The 15,375-nt window shown below is 46.9% G+C and overlaps 1 protein-coding gene and 1 long non-coding RNA gene across 2 annotated transcripts in view; one reads left to right on the top strand and one right to left on the bottom strand.

Annotated features, from left to right (window-relative positions):
- Positions 1 to 15,375, top strand: part of TNS1 (tensin 1) — a gene marked incomplete in the record, with an annotated part of 1,098,810 nt that overhangs the window by 46,801 nt on the left and 1,036,634 nt on the right.
- On the bottom strand, positions 50 to 6,770 carry LOC115093411. The gene is made up of 3 exons (XR_003857304.1): positions 6,259 to 6,770; positions 3,346 to 3,427; positions 50 to 1,311 (listed from the first exon to the last, which is right to left on the bottom strand). It is a non-coding gene; the product is annotated as an uncharacterized LOC115093411 (long non-coding RNA).

The following is a 15,375-nucleotide window of genomic DNA, read 5'->3' on the forward strand; positions in this document are numbered from 1 at the left end:
TATTACTTTTCACATCTTTTTGTTTTTAATTTTTTCGAACATTGCAAATATTACATCAGGCCCTAAATCGCAAATACATCACCTATTAGGTAAACAGACCAAGTCAGGCTACCAAAAAATACCTGTACCTAAAAATATGGTACAAGAGCTTTTAAAACTACATAGGCCCCTTCTTCAGATGTCAGATCAGAGATATTCACATATAAAGACGGGTCCTATTTTGTCTCAATGGCTCACATACAGCATTTTGGGATAATTCTTACATAGCTCCAATAAAAGCTATCACAGCCTGTCGAGAATAAAGTTTACCCCAAGAGACAAATCTGCCATTTCAACACAACACTAACTCCCAGGACTCAAACAGCACTGCAAATAATACATCAATACAACATTTACAAACAGCAAACATATCAAACAACATCCAAGAATTAAAATTAATAGGGATAAAAAAAACCCCCTCTGCTCTCCATACTTGGGAACGTTTGATTTCCAGTCTTGAGATTGTCCTGGATTATTTGGGGGGGGGGGAGGGTGTACAAACTTTATCCTCTTTCTCTTCCCCACACACACGTGTTCATTCTCTTTCACAAACACACACACAGGCACTCATACTCAGTGGCTCTTCACACTCAATGGCTCTCTCACATACACACAGGCACTTTCTCACACTCAGTGGCTCTCTCTCCCTCTTACACACATACGCACACACAAGTACTCTCTCCCAATCAGTGTCTCTATCCGCACAAACACAGGCATTCTCTCAAACTCAGTGGTTATCTCCCCCTCACACACAAGCACCCTCTCTCACTCAGTGACGCGCTCTCTCTCTCTCACACAAACACACATACATACTCAGGCACTCTCACATATTCAGTGGCCCTCACACACATATATTCAAGCACTCTCTCAAATTCTGTAGCCTGCTCACTGACACACACACTCTCACAGGCTCACTCTCTTCTCCACCTCGTCATTATGCCTACAGGTCCCCTCTTTTTCAGCTGCGGCGATATGGGTTCTGCAGTGGCTCTGCCGGGACTCATCGTCAGCTGCCAACAGGATGGGCTCTGCTGGCAGCCGCTGCCAAATTGCAGGGTTTCCTGAGGTCCATTCGTTATTAGATCCAGTTTTAAAATGAATTTTGCAGATCACACCATCTATCTCCAAGTAACTAGAAATTTCTCCCAGAAGCACCTGCAGTCCAGCGCCATGTGGTAAGTCCATTTCAACAGTCAACCACCCCATCTTCAATCCCAAACACCGCTTTTCAGATGTCACCTGAACTCTCTTCAGCTTGACGCTTAGACATGGCTAGAAATGAGAAAACTATTTTAATATTTGAAAGAATAAATAGCAGTTCCCTATTTACCTGTTCCACTAATGATTTTATTTTTAAATCTTATCATTTTTGTCATGCTTGTCGGCTACCAAAATAATTTATTTTCAGTGGAGAAAAGAAACACTGCAGAGAAAAAATCCACCCTGACTTAAATATCTCTCTCTCTGTTTTCACAAACCCTCCTATGCTGGTCACCTTGATCTCTAGCCATAGTTTGCACTGCGTGAAAAATTACGTTCCACTATTTGTTTTACATCTGGCGGTTGCTACTTTTATGTAGTGTCCCTGGTTTTAGTAGTTTTTGACAGGGTAAATAACCCTCCTTTATTTACCTGTTCCACCCCACTCGTGATTTCATAAACTATCATGTGCCCACGCAGCCATCTCTTTTCCAAGCTGAAACGCCCTCGCCCGCCTAGCCTCTCATCACAGGCGAGATGGCTCGATACAGAGGCATTATGATATCTTCCATTTTACGCTCCGTTCCTAACATTCTATTTGCTTTTTTTTCACTGCTGCTGCGCACTGAGCCGAGGATTTCAACATATTACTCCCCAGGACTCCACGGTTCCTTTCCTGGGTGGTGACTCCCAATGCACAGCCCAGCATCATGCACCAATAGTTATTTATTTATTTTACCCTACTGAAGCTCTAGGCGGTAAACATAACAACATACATAAAGTGTGCAGAGGAGGGTGATTGCATTATGATTACTATTGCTTAGCGGCTCCACTCGGTCGTGCATTCCACCAAGGACCAGACTGAAAGTAGCTGCCCCTCTATTTGGATCTTGGACCAGCTGCTCCATAAAGTGGTCATCTGTGACATCTAGGAATTTAACATCTCTAACTTGTCCCAATCAATACTGAGGTAATGGAAATCACTCATTACTGTGTTGCCAAATTTATTAGATTTTTAAATTTCAGCTAGCATTTCAGTTTCTTCATCTTGGCCAGGTGACTGGTAGCTTACCCCTACTGCTATACTCTTGCCCGTCACACATGGAATTTCTAGCCATAAGCATTCAATAGAGCATTTTGTTTCCTGCAGGATTTTTATCATGCTTGACTCTGGATAGAGGGGTGGCACTGTATGTAAAATATGGCATTCAATCTGCACTACTATCATATCGATATAATTCATACCCTGGTATCACAGTGCCCCATTGCTTATCCTGCTTCCACCAGGTCTCTGACTGGCTATAATATCTATATCCTTGTATAATGCTATACGTTCTAACTCACCAAGCTTACTGTTCAGACTTCTGGCATTCACATATAGACATTTTAAAGTATGTTTTTTTTATTTGTACTTTCATTTCTTTTTATATTCATAAACTGCTCATTAGCAAATGCTACAAGCAGTGTATTGTCATTCACATCTGGGTGCTCTTTATCTACATCTGTCTGGGCCACTTCACTGGGGTGGCAATCGAGCCAGAATGAGGAACAGGTCTGAGCTTGGTTGGAAAAACTCGGACTTTCCCCTTGTGTTTTCCCCATGAGTAGATAACGCAGGATTTACACACTGACCACCTCAGACAGGCACACGGGGCACACCGTCAATCTGCCATCTTGGAGCTTTTAACTGTGTTTCCAGAGTTACCGCAAATGGCGGCTGATTGCTATGGACTTCCTGAGCCTGAAGGACAGAGAGCAAGGAAGGAAGCGAGCATGGCAGCCATTTTCCCCAGCCCCTGTCCGTTTTAGGCTATGAACGATTTGAATTATTTTTGCGTTTTCTTTCTCTCCCCATGTTTAAATGCCTCTCTGCCCTGATGTATATCTTACCTGAGAGGCTCACACGGCAGCTCTCTCTAGGCCCCGTTACAAGTGGGATCCTAACCCAGCCACCATATGCCTCTGAAATGCCCTGACTGGAACCCCAGCCTAGCACCCCCAGCCCAAGGATTTGGGAGTTGAGCTCAGGTTTCCCACATGTCACACTATTAGAGCATATCTTTTTTTTTTTTATTTGCTTGTTCAGGATCTGCTGCACGACAGTACCTCTTATCTTCATAATATACATTCATAACTTCATGCAGTGACTTCTACAGAATATTTTGTTTGCAGCTAGAATGAAGACCACCTGTTTCAAGACAAGGAGGATAAATGTAATTTATGTGAAGAGTTCACCAGAGGAAGTACAAATAATAATTTAAAAACCTAAATAACAGAATTTAAGGGAAATTTCCGATTTCCTGCACAGTTTCTGCTCCTTAGTTGATGTACCCCTAAAACATTTTGATTTGTCCAGTTCAGAAGCATCAAGGCCTGCTGGATTATAGCAGCTGCTGTGGTGATCTAAGAGAGAGGTCAGCGGCTTCAGCCAAGCCCCAGCTGGCTTTAATGAACTTCCTTCGGGAGTTTGCCTTACGCTTTGAGGGCTCTCTGTCAGGATCCCCATCAAGCAGCACCTCCTAAACCAGAGAGAAACTGACTGGGAGTGGCAGGAGGGCAGCTGGGGCCTGGGGAGGGAGGAGGGGCCCAGGGATTCTGGCATTGCAGTGGCATTCAGGGAAGGCTTTTCTCATCTCTGCTAATTGGTCAGAACTGAGGGGGAGGAGGGGGGAGTGTGGTCTTATAATGGCTCCCTGATTAGGGAGGGGTGCACGTGAACGGGCTGGGAATTACACTGGGTGGGGCACGGTGCCAGAGCGTCCTGACCTTTCATGGCCTAAGCTCAGCTGGAAAGATTTCCTGACCCCGCGGTGCCCGCAGTGGAAGGAGGAGGCCTCCAGGAGTACAGATCCTCCCCATATACCCTGGGGCAATGCCAGCACCAGGGCCGCACACGCACTGCCTGGTAGTGCAGCTTAATGCAAGGGTTTGCACTCGTGCCACTGCCAAGTCTGTGCTGGTTCTGGCCAAAAAGCGCTCTTAGCACCAGGAGCTGCTTTCAGAGTGCTCACAAATTTTAAAATTGGGTTGAATCTTTCAGGATAAGGCAGGGGGTAATGGGAGTCCTAAGGAAACTCAGCTTAACTGATTTAGGGCAGTTGGGCTCCATTTGCTTAATCACAAGAGATTTTTCAGTTTCCCAGAGCCAGGACAACATCACCAAGTGAAAGGCGGATCTTAAGCATCGAATTGCCTGAATGCAGAAAGAGACCCCTAGTTAAAGGCAGGGCCCCGTCACCTTACAGCACTATTTATTTATTTATTTAAAAACTTTCCTATACCGTCGCTAAGTTATATACCATCGCAACGGTTTACAGATAGGCACATAGACTAAGGTAAGTAAATGTAGGATATCGTACATTCTAACAGGTGCCAATAAAGTTTGGTTACAATTTCATAAATAAAATCATTATTTGAGTAATGTTGGTCAAGGCCAGGTGTATTATTGAGTTACTATCTCTTTGAGATATTACTTCTTAAATGAGTAAATTCATTCTCATCTGCATTACCCTGTACTTTCATTCTCTACCCTCCACACTCCGGTGCTTCAGATGAAACGGGATGAGCCCTAACAGAGGGAGCGGGCAAGTCTCGCCTGGAACGAGGTCTTTCCTCACCCCTCCAGTTTGGGACAGCACTGAAGACCAAGACGGATGTCCCGCCAGGGGCTGGAGACCCAGGGTTTTGTACTGCTGAGCCTGAGGTCAACGAGCTGTCCCTCAGCAGCTCAGACTGACAGGGTGCTGCCGTCCCCACCCGAGGAAGCGGTGCGGCCTGCTTCCTGTGCTGAGAGAGGGAGCCAGGAGGTGCTGGCAGCGTGGTCTCCAGTGCCGGTCTCCGAGGGATTAGCACTTGTGGTCATCTGAACAGCAAAGGGGCTTTCCCAGTCTAAGCACTTTTCCCATGAACAGAGAGGTGCGTGGGGAAATGAAAAAGGAGAGAGAGAGCGAGGTGCTGGCAGCGTGATGGGGAGCCGATCGTAATGGTGGTAGAGGAAGATGAGTTTTAAACAGATAGCAACGGGCAGAGGTCATTCGGTGGCAGAGGCTCGCATTGGTAGCAAGGATCATGCCCCGGTCGCACCGGACGAAGACTCTTCCTTATGCTTACAGTCAGGACCCACCATTGGCTCTGATCCTCATCCTCAGTTCTGACTAGCTGATGCCGTCTTTGCTTTCTGCCCTGTCCTGGGAGGACTCCTGTAATTCTGAGACCGCATCATCCTATCTCTGGGGTGAAGCTCTGTCTGTCCACCCACCTAGCTGGGTTCACCTGCGAACCTTAACACCAGCAAAAAGCCCAGACTGTGGGGAAAACAGTACAAACATTGGTTTTATATACATTAGGTAAGTGGTGGCCAGTTTTTTTATTTATTTATTTATTTAGAGGCTTTTCTAAACCGATATTAGTGGGTGCATCATATCGGTTTACATCCAAACTAAAGATAGAAATTACATAAAACAGGGAGGGGTGGGATAACAGAGGCTAAAAAAAACTAGAGAAATAATTAAAGGATGGCGGATGGAAAAAAGAGAAAAACTGCAGAGAAAAATAACATGATTACATCATTACATGGTAATATCATAACAAGATTATTGGTTTACTACAGATAATGCAATAAGAAGTCAGGGATCTGCACTCACGATGATAAAATGTGCATAAATTATCTCCAGCACCAATCTGTCAGCAAGTCCCTCTGCATGGCCTACCACAGCCTTGGGTGTCCAGGGTGATAGCACCGAGAAATGCCCCTACTGACTGGCAGACTCGGCTCCCTGGTGCTCCAGGGTCGTGCCCCTGAAATCACAGACTGGCTGAGAAAGGAGGAGGAAGTTCCAGCCTGAGAACGTCCGGCAACGCCCCATGACAAACCCTTTGTAGACGGGGCCACGGAGCTGAGGGACGAGATGCAACTGTGATGGGAATTCCGGAGCAGAAAAGGCAAGGGCAATTTTAAATTGCTATTATTATTCCAGGTTTTCCCATGCAAGCTGCAGAAGAGAATCCACGTACACTTACCCAAGAGGGAGAAGAGCAGAGAGAAGAGGGCGGCTGCAGGCAGTGTCACCGGTGCTGAGCCCTGCGTCTCTTCATCTTGATCAGGGCCAGCGGAAGCACTAAGCCAACTAGGCCTGGGCTTAGGAAGCCGACCATGTGGGGCCGTGTGTCGCCTCTCGCAGCCGCACATGCCTGGTGCCCCCTAATGGGGGGGTGGTGGCATGACCGGGGGGGGAGGCAGAAGGTGCCTAGGCCGCCTAATCCCCCTTGCACGGGCTCTGCTCTTGATTAGAACATAAGCTCTACTGAGCAGGGACTCACTCACGTGCTTTTGTGCAGCGCTGCGTGTGTTGCATTGCACTACGGAAGTGATTATTAGCAGTTATAGTAAGAAGGAGCTCAACGCCATCCCGTTCTACCGCACGAGGAGACTCTCTCCTAGCCGGAAAGCCACAGCAGGTCCACGAGACAGGGGAAGGATTTGCAGAGATCGATAACAACTCGCAGAGAGTAAATGGCACTTAGCAGATGAACACGGCACAGCGGGACATATCACGTGCTGTGAGGACTTTAGCGTGTAGCGTGAACTGCGTGCACAGAGCTCTGAAGGGGCACCCATGAACTGCTGGAGTGGGGGGGGGGGGGCAGCTCAGGGGGGATCCATCACAGCTTTTACCGCTCCAGACGAAGTAGTACCCACGCCACAAGACTACGCAAGAGGAAAACGAGAGCAAAACGGCAAAGATTGCAAATGAGCGGCAGAAGATTAATGACGGGGCCACGTGATACTTTTTGCTGAATGAAGCACTTTTCAAGTTGTGCTGAATTGTAAATCATATTTCAAGGTGCTAGGGTTGCTTTGGGGGAGGAGGGGGACGTTTCCCATTCGTTATTTCTATAAATCAATGGGATATGTTCCTTTTCGTGTGACCTGCTATATATAACGTGTCACTTTCATTTAAACAATGCTGTGTTCCTTAGCCTCTTGTCTCTCGGGTATCCTGGTGCTCTGCCATTGCCGCCACATTGTTTTTATTTCTTTAAACAGGATGAAAAAATATGAATTCATATGCAGATGGGGAAACAGCAGTCAGTCCGTGCAGCTTTCTTAGCCGTAGACTGAGCAGACTGTACGAATGATGAGGTCTATCTTGGAATTGGTAAAACTGTAAAATCTAGACTGCATCTCCCAAAATAAATATATAAAGAAAACCACTCCAAGCAAAGTTTGCTCTTCAGTAACCCCCCAAAAGCACTGCCATCTAGGAAGATCCTTCTAAAAGGGCATCCAGTCTGGGGAAAATCTCGCCTTTGTGTGAGACTGCGCCTGCTTCGTACACTCGGCCTCCTTTATCGCACCTCGTGAGAGCCCCTCTCATAAACGCAAGGAAGCATGACCTGGCCAGCCTGCCCATCCACACAAGCCGCTCCGTCCTACGATCCCTACCACTCCCTCAGAGACCCCCTGCGCCTGTCCCATGCTTTATTGAATTCAGATTTTGTCCCCTGTCTCCACCACCTCCAAGGGGAGGCCGCTCCATGCATGCACCACCCTCTCTGTAAAGAAATTATTTCCTAAGATTACTCCTGAGTCTACCCCCTTCCACCCTGGACCCGTGACCCCTCCTTCCAGAACCTCCTTTCCTTTGAAACAGGCCTGGATCCTGTGCATGGACACCTTGGAGGTATCTAAACGTCTCCATCCTAGCTCCCCTATTCGGCCTTTCCTCTAGGGTGCACGCGTGCTGTCGTTTTGTAAGTCTGTCCCCCTATGTTTTACGGAGAACCACCGGAAAAGGTTGGCTTCATGCTCACACAATCGCAGCACGGTTCTGCGTGGATAGTTTGACGTTAAATTTAAGCAAAACTGAGGTTCTGTATTTCGCAAGGCGTTCTCCTTCCCGGTGTAAAGCGAATGCATAATTTGGGGATGGCGTTAGACTCTTCCTCTGCCTCTCTTATTCTGCACATTAGAAATAGAGTCAGGGGCTCCTATTTATCTGAATAAGGTGTCTTCAGCGGCGGCAGCTGAAGGCATTCTTGTCTCAGGTGGATTTTAGAACTGCATGGGCTATTTCTCCAGCGCAGCTCTGTACCTCGGGCTGCCATGTTCGGCTGTGCGCACGTTACACAAACAGGGCAGAACTCTGCAGCTCGGGCGTGGCTCGACGGGATCACATCGCCCAGGAAAATGTTTAAAGGTTTGTTATTGGTATCTAAGGCTTTAAGGGGGTTTCACCCCAGCTTGCATGTCATGGGCTCTAATTCCTTACCAAGCACGATGTCCGTTAAGATCAGAGTCACAGTTGCTACCGGAAAGTCCTTCGTTTAAGGGAAGTAGGGCGCTCAACTCTTCTGCACTACGGGCCCAGTTTGGTGAAACGCACTTGGCCTCCTTGAGGTCGCCCGATACGAGGATCCCTAGATCCTGCTCTTGTTTCATGCACAGGCGAATTCACTCCAGTACTACATTGCGCCCTTGGGTTTTTTTGCAGGACCCTGACATTTTAGCATTAAATCTTAGCCGCCAGTCTCTAGACCATTCTTCAAGCTTCACTAGATCCCTCCTCCCCTTCCTGGGTGTCTGCCTTGTTGCAGATTTTGGTATCACCAACGAAAAAACAAACCTTTCCCAAGAGCTTTTTTGCAATATGACTTACGAAGTGCTGAAAAGAAGTGGTCCGAGGAGCGGTCCCTGCAGCACCCCACTAGGAATGCCCCTCTCCTGGGCGTGAACTCCCTTTACCACTGCCCCTTTTCACCTCAGTTTCTAAACCAGGCCCATCCCAAGCAGGCTCAATTTATTTATAAACTGCCCATGTTGGACTGCGTCACGGTCCCTTATTAAAAATCCAAGCACTCTTCAGCTAATGCTCTTCTCCGATCCAACTCTCTGGTCACCCAGTCAAAGAAATTGGTCAGATTTCTCTGCCCAAACCGTGTCGCTTCGGAGTGTGTAACGCGCTGGGTTCTAGAACCTGCACCAGCCCCTGTCTCATTATTTTTCTCACGAGGGAGGTCAGGTGACTGGGCTGTAGGTCCCAGCCTGCTCCTCCTTACTTCCAGTTTTGTGATAAATGCATTTCATTGGTGTTTCTGCTGGGTTACAGTAAAACCTACAACAAAATGTTACAATACATTACATAATACTTAATTCATCTTATAGAATAATGAAGCAGACAAAAGCAATAACATGTATACAAATAACCCAGATATTATGCAGCCATTCAATAATGGAAAATGCAGGCTATTGTTAAATTACTCTTTCACCAGCTTATAGTTTTATTCTGTTCATTATTTATTCTATACATGTATCCAAAAATAAGATTAATCAATAAACTGGATGAGAAATTGGTTGTTTTAGTGGTAAATGGACTTCACGCCGAGGAGAGAGAGACTATTAGTGGACTGACTCAAGGACTGGTTCTGCAGCTGCTTCTGTTCATTATCTGTATGAGTGAGAATGCAAGGGAATTAGGAGGAAAAGATCTGCATCAGAGTGGGCAGCCCTGGAGGACTAAGAAGAAGGAGAAGTGATGTAAGAAAGCTTATAGAACAGTCGAAAGACTAGTAATTAAGATTGAATGACAAAAAGTGCGGAGCCTTGCATTAGGGGAGGGGGTACAGAAATCCACAGGAGGCTGATGTGCCAGGACCAGGAGAGAGACCTCAGCATGATAAGTGTCCGATCTAGTGAAGCAGTGTGAACCGGTGTAACGAGGGGCAGAGGGATGCTTGGCTGCTTAGAGAGAGGCGTAAGAAGCGGGATAAAGGAAGTGGTGATGCCCCTGTGTAAGTCACTGGTGCGGCCTCACCTGGAGTAGTGTTCAGTCCTGGAGGCCATGTCACAAAAGAAGATAGAGAACAGAAGTGGGCCAGAGAACACAATCACGATGGGGCATGGTCTGCATCAAAAGACACAGGAGATGAGACTTGAGCTAAATATGAATACCCTAGAGGAGAAGAGCGACAGGGGGGATATAATAGACTTTTAAGTACCTGATACAAACTTTTTCCTGTGGAAAGGAAGCTGTCATGAATCTCTAGGGGGATAGACCAAGAAACATCACAAAATATATTTCTTCACAGAGAGGGCGGAGGATGCCTGGAATTCCTTCCTGGAGGAGGCGGCGAGGACAAAAACGGTGACCGAATTCAAAAGGGCATGGGATAAACAGAGGATCCCCAGTGGCAAGAGGATGGAAATAAAGCTCTGAGTAACCTGTGGTAACTTGCATGGAGCAGCAGTTACAACCCTAAACACCTTGCTGGGAGACTTCATGGGCCAGCATTTATTAAGAACCACCATCTAGATCAGTGGTTCCCAAACTGTGGTCTGCAGACCCCTAGGGGTCTGCAGGAAGTGAGCAGCAATAGAAAAAAGGCCACACTTCGAAAGAAGAGGTCCTACAGGCCGCCAGCGCATCCATCCTGCTAGCTGCTGAAGTTGGAAGGAGGCCCAATGGGCTGCTGGTGCACTCATCCCACTGGCAGCTGAAGGCTGATAAATGTCGCCGGGCCTCCACCACCGCATTCCAAGCAGCTGGCAGCATGAGAGAGGAGGCTACAGATTCCCCCCCTGCAGAATCCAGAAAAGAAAGAAGAGGCCCGGGTGAGAGTGAGGGTGTGAGAGCCTGTGTGAATGAGAGAGAAGGAGTGAGTGTATCTATGAGAGCACGTGTGTATGAGAGAGAGGGAGTGTGTATATGAGAGAGCATCTGTGTATGAGAGGGAGCGTGTATATGAGAGAGCACGTGTGTATGAGAGAGAGGGAGCGTGTATATGAGAGCACGCGTGTATGAGAGAGGGATTGTGTATATGAGAGAGCACGTGTATGAGAGAGAGGGAGCGTGTGTATGAGAGAAGGAGCATATATATGAGAGAGCACATGTGTATGAGAGAGAGGGAGTGTGTATATGAGAGAGCACATGTGTATGAGAGAGAGGGAGCGTGTATATTTGTATTTATTTAATTGTTTTTTATATACCGACATTCATTGGGATACATCACATTGGTTCACATTATAACTATGTAATAGTAAGAGGAGGGTCTTACTATTTATACATTTAAACACTGAATCATTGTTACATTAGAAATTAGAACTTAGAGCTAAAGGCTAGGAGGCGATTATAAATATAACCGTTGAAAACTAATTAATACATTTTAACATATGACCATTGATCCATTATGGGTTGGGAAGTGTGGGCTAGGGAGCCTTATAGTTGGAACATTATAGTATATAGCCAAAATAATTTGAGGATGAGTAGCCTTACTATTTATGCATTAAACATTGGACATTGTAAAATTGAGCATTGATACATTAGAAGTTCGAAATAAAGGTTAGGAGGCAATATAAATATGATGGTTGACACATAATTAGTACATTTTAACATATAGCCATTGATACATTGTAGGTTAGAAATATGGGCTAAGGAGCCTTATAAGTAGAACTTGTTAGTATATAGCCAAAGTATTTTGAGGATGAGTAGCCTTATTATTGATACATAGTGACCTTGGGATGATCGAAAACATTGGTGAAAAACATTGTGATGGTGAAAGATGGGCAGACTGCGGGGGGAAGGGGCAGGGGTGGGATAGGTGAGAGAGTCTGCTGGAGGGGGGAGGGGGGACTAGTTAGTCTGTGTGTTGTAGACTTTTCGGAATAGCCAGGTTTTCAAGTATTTTTTGAATGTTTGTACGGAGGGTTCCAGTCTTATTGGGAGGGGGGGGGGGGGTAGCTTGTTCCAGAGGGAGGGGCCTGCTACTGAGATGGTGCATTGTCTGGTGGAGGTGAGGCGAGTAAGATTTGTGTGAGAAAGCATGTGTATATGAGAGAGAATGTGTGTATGAGAGAGACAGGGAGTGTGTATATGAGAGAGCATGTGTGTCTGTGACAGCATGTGTTTAGGAGAGAGAGGGAGCATGTATATGAGAGAGCATGTGTGTCTGTGACAGCATGTGTTTAGGAGAGAGAGAGTGTGTGTGACAGCATCTGGTTTTGTGAGAGAGCATATGTGTGTGTTTGTGAGATTGCATGTATGTGAGAGAGGGACATGTGTCTGAGTGAGAATGAACATGAGCATGTGTGTGCATGAAAGAGAGGAGAAAGATCATGTGTCCCCTGCTAATCACAGCAATCTCAGGGTGACCGGAAATCAAAAGTTCCCAGGTACAGAACGTGGGGAATTTTTTAATCCCTGTTAATTGTAATTGTTAGCTATTATTTGATGTTTTGAAATATTGAATTGGTGTTTGGGAAATTAAAAAATAATTTATAAGTTTTTAATTATTGGATGTTCTATATATCAATTGTTTTGAAATATTCTTTTTATTAGTATGGTTTTACTATTATTGATATTTTATATTTCTTGATTGTATTATTTGATGTTTATGAGGAATACAATGTTTCTGTTTCTCCATTGTTGCACTGAGGTTTCCAGTTCAGTTTTTGTCTGCACATTTGTATTTATACTTTTGGTCTCTGTATTCTGTATTTGGCAAGGGTCTGTGCTCTGCATGTGTGACTTAGGTGAGGTATTCTGCTAGCATGAGTTTCTATATAGGGACCTAAGGCAGCTGGATTTGTTTGGTTTTCCTAACAGGCGGTGTCTTGGTGTTTTAGGGCCTGTTTGAGTCTGGCAGGTAGGGTGTAATGGGATGGCAGGCTTCCTATAGATTCAGGATTTTGTATTATGCAGTGTTCCTGGTAGTGGAGGGAGTTTGTGTTGCTGTTAATGAGGTGACACCAGAATTTGATTTTTTTCTTGTTATGGTGAATGGTAAGGGGAAGTGCCCTCGTTCTGTCCTGCACCCATTGTTGGGGGAGTTTCTATGAGTGCAGGGTATTGTAGAGCGTGAGATGCAGGTTTTATATTGGGATTTGTCCCACTCCTGTACAGAATAATTTTCCTTGATTAATGCTCTTGAATAATTCTGCTGGTGGTTTTCTTGGATGGTTGAAACTGGCCAGGGCTTTCTCCGTTACTTGGAAGGTTCTTCTGTCTAGAGATGCCGCGGACGGACGGACGGACATGCGTGCCCAGCACTTTGTGACAATGTGCAAAATGTTTGCTTTAGGAGCGTGGGTGTCCTGTCTCTGCGAGGATGGATTTTGGTAACAGGAAGGTGTGGAGAGAGCCATCGGACCCCCACCAAGATCAGGTGATTTTCTTTAAAATAATAAAAATACCATGTTGGTGGGGGAGGGAGGGATTATGTGCTCCAAACCTCTCTCCACCTCTCCCTTTTAGTGATGCGGGGCTGCCTCAAACATCCCTCCTTCCCCAATCACTTCATGTCCATCCCAAGCAGACCCCCCCTCTCACCCTCCACCAGTCCATCCCCACCATCTCTCTCTCCTCTCCCACCAGTCTATCCCTCAGTACATTTCTACCAGTCTTCGCCCTCCCCCAGTCTCTCACTCTCTTTCCCTCCTCCAACCTCTTTCCTGCCAGTTTCTCTCTCTCTCTCTCTCTCCCCGCTCCCCCCCAGCAGTCCATCCTGGTCAGTCTCTCTCCTCTCCCTCCTCCACTCCATCCCCCCCAGTTATTGAATAAAAGTACATTTGTGCACATTACCGCTGAGCTTTGCAATTCTATGTATTCCGTTTCTATCAATAAGCTTTATTTCATGTTTTATATACTGTGAATGAGTTTGGTGTGCATAGAATTATTTCTTTGTTATTACATTAATAACTTTTCCATAACTGCAGGTAAAAATGAGAGGGAAGCATGCGGGGGGAGGGGGAGCCGGGAAAATTTCGGAGGTTGAATAGGGGTCCCCGCTCCCAAAAAAGGTTGGGAACCCCTGATCTAGATAAAGTGACAGGATCAAGCTAAGGGGGAAAACCCCCCCCATAAAGCAAAAGAAATGATCTTCGTTTCTCTGAAGGGATTGATAAACCCATGGATTAGAAAAGCAGGGCTTAAGGTTTTGATGCTAATTCGCACGGTTTTGATCTCTCTTTGATTTATTGGCACCAAATACGTTAAGTGCGAGCAACATTAAAAAAAAATAAAAGGGGGGGCTGCCTCTTCGTGAGCCCGGCCCCTGTCCCTGGGAACGTGGGGGACCGTGCATGGATGGGCGCGGGCGGTCCTCGGGTGACGCTGCGGCACGGGAGGCTGCTGGTGTGATGGTGCGTGGCCGGCCAGAAGCCACGGCTGGCTGGCAGTGTACAGATATCTACAGCAGATGGGATGCTTCGTGGGTACAATGTTAGCCGCCTGGCTCCAGGCTTCGGCTCTGGTCCCAGTGCACCGTGGCCCTGAGTTGCCTTCCAGCTTTTTGTCAGGAGTCGGGATCTCAAGGACCAGGCCCTATGAGAAGATTAGGAATGAGCTCAAGACAGGAGAGCGGCTGCCGCTCCGACTCACTCCAGAGGCACTGCCAGCACTGACAGCAGGGGACAAGCATCGTCTTGTTCTGCGCATCCACGCACCTGGCGAGAGCCAGGCGGAGGTGTTCTGCTTTGCTTTGGATTCAAGTTTGCATCTTCCAGAAAATGACTCCATGGCCTTCCCAAGTCCAGGCCTGACTTTTCTGAAAGGGGTTTACAATGCACGCCTTGTTCTCTTCTCGGAGGGCGCGGTGCGGAATAGCTAGAAAGAAAGATCCGCCACCCGGCTTCTCCGCTCTTCCGCCGTGCAGGGCTAGCACGGCGGTGGCATTTGGTTTGCTTCCAGTCTGGGAATGTTCAGGTGGTTTCGTTTGTCGAGAGGACGCGCTGGCACAGCTTCCTCAGCCCGACGCAGCCTCAGACTCGCTGCTCGCTGGCTCGGCCTCCAGGCTGCCGTGCTTCCTTCCAGGTTGGCTGGATCAGCCTGGATTCGAAGCAGATTCTGTAATGTTTTCCTGTTCTGCTGAATCTAAAGAGAGCCAAGCCCCCTAATGTGTATTATACTAACCTCAGGAAAAGGTGATTGCAACCTCTGGACAAAGCGCTGAGATCAGAGCGTTCCCTCGGCAAGCTCCCATTGCAGCTCTTCGCGCTCTCTGTGGCGTAGGTTGGGGGGAGCTGGTGCATCTCTTCCCACTGTTTTGCTCCGGGATGGGGGTTGCTAACTTGTAAGGCACAACTCCAAGCCGCACAGGATGGCTGCTCTAGCACAGACCGTGCAGCTCCCACGCTAGTGATTC

The sequence above is a fragment of the Rhinatrema bivittatum genome, chromosome 6 (assembly GCF_901001135.1).
Source record: "Rhinatrema bivittatum chromosome 6, aRhiBiv1.1, whole genome shotgun sequence".
Classification (NCBI taxonomy): domain Eukaryota; kingdom Metazoa; phylum Chordata; class Amphibia; order Gymnophiona; family Rhinatrematidae; genus Rhinatrema; species Rhinatrema bivittatum.